Below are 2,188 nucleotides of genomic sequence, written 5' to 3'. Positions count from 1 at the left end.
GTATGGCTGCAACTCACGAGGATAAAATTGCCATAATCTAGCGCATGACGAACAAAGAGAAGGAGGACAAGAAAACAAACGGCTGTTATGGCTAAGTTGCAAGACCTTATCACTAGTCCGATTACTATGTCGTTCTTCACACACCTTAATGTTAAATTATCTCAAAGGCAAATTGCTATTAAAATTTGAATGGGAATGTAGCAATCCTCGCTGTGATTGGATCTCCGCTTAAAAGACTACCCGGCAGGGTATCTTGCTCACTTGTTGACAGACCGATATCTTCCTGGTATCACAGAACGCAACAAGACAGGGCCTTAAATGCAAGTTAATTATACATAGTCTTCATTACTTACAAATGTGGGCCACCATCTCGGTAGCTAGGTGATCCGTTTATATCAATTTTGCCAAAATATTACCGGTCCTGTTCTTTGGCAATTATGTTTTAGCTTAACGTGTGCTTTCTTAAGCACTTAGAGAGTTGTTACTCTCCATATGAGTGCAAAAGTGCAGCATGAATGATCCGCAGGCATAATTATTTGAGCGGATATTTTTGCTACGGAGAGGGTGGCCCACATTTGTGAGAGGTGAGAATAATGCATAATTAGCTTGCATTGGAGGCAGCGTCTCACTACGTTCTGTGATACCTGCAAGAAATCGGTCTGTATGCGGGTGAGCATAATACCATGCACAGTAGTCTTTAAGGTAAAGATCCGATCAGAGCGAATAGTTGCGTTTCTATTTGAATTTTTAATGGAGATTTACTGTTTTCTTGACCTCCCTCGCTTTGTTCTTCATGCTCCAGATTATGGCAATTTTATCCTCGTGAGTTGCATGCTCACGTGCAATCGCAGCAAAGGTGATGGTGGTGCTGATAGCGGTGATGGCATTGGTGAATGACAATGGTGCCATTACGTGAACTACGCTAAGACTTGTTCATTAAGCATGTTCTCTTGTGTCTGCACTACGTCGGAGCCCAGTCACGAAGTAGCCTCGCCAAAGTACATAGTGATAGCGGTGTTGCAGCATAAGCGGTGTGACTGAAGAGATGCCCTTGATATGTTTACTGAAGAGGGGCAGGAATCGTATTGTGAATTACGCAGTTATAAACAACTCTGCAGTCGTATATCTCTAATGGCGTATCTGCATTTGTGGCCGGATTCCAAGTCAGTCACCAAATGACCGATTGCAGTAGCTATAGTTTGTTTGAAACTTTAATTTTTTTTGAAGTAGAGTATTGTTGAATTCAGGGTATGACTGATCGGTGAGGCGTCTCACTCAATAATCAACGCAACGAAAATCTCTGTACTGTATGGCTCAAATATTTCAAACACTGATGTTAGCTTTCACAGCATAGTTATCAATTGTGTTCAGCATGACTCAAGTCACCCAATCACTTTCATCCTCATCATTTAAAGCCCTATAATCCACATATTCTGTCTACCCTAAAGCCTATTATTAAGAAGGAGAAAAATTTAGTATAATTCAAAACGCCATGGCAACTTGTCTGCTGAAAGTTTATTTAGGTTGATAGATTTTGACCAAGAAGCTTCACAATATTTTAATCATTAGTCAGCTGCTCAAACTATTTATTTGAAAATCTACAGACACCTAACGAAGCCATGTGGTGAGGACACGTACCTTAGCAAGGAGTTTCATCGCATCACTGTTTTTTGATTTTGTATTACCAAAAACCCGCACGTTGAAGGCGGCGGATTTGATCTTCTGTTATGTGGGTTTCAGGAGCCATAGCAGGCACATCACAAGGAGTAATGATAGCATAACCATGAATTATTTCCCAAGGTGTGGTGAGCATTGTGAAACTGAGTTGAAGGTCGCCATTTATCGCACCAGTATGTGCAGTGTTGCAGTGCAACGCTGAGGTAGACGCAATGCCGTCATTGGTCAATGGGATAGTGTTAGCTGGTCAAACGGAGAAGTTATCGCAGATTTCACGATCAAAACTGATGCTAACACATTCCTAAAATGGTTTCACATCACATTACGTCCTTATCCACTTCCTTTACTACGCATGAAATCTATTGTAACAGCTAACACTGAACAGTGAGGTCTAAAAAAATATGAAGATCTGGGCACTAGCATCAGTGAATCTGGGCGAATGGGAGTAGGGATGAGAACGACGATGTGAGGCTTTCCCTTGCTCTCATCCCTACTATTGAGCAGTTCCTAT

This window comes from Echinococcus granulosus, assembly GCF_000524195.1.
Source record: "Echinococcus granulosus chromosome Unknown EG_S00202, whole genome shotgun sequence".
Classification (NCBI taxonomy): domain Eukaryota; kingdom Metazoa; phylum Platyhelminthes; class Cestoda; order Cyclophyllidea; family Taeniidae; genus Echinococcus; species Echinococcus granulosus.
The sequence above is the reverse complement of the archived record's forward strand: the minus strand, read 5'-3'. Positions refer to the sequence as shown.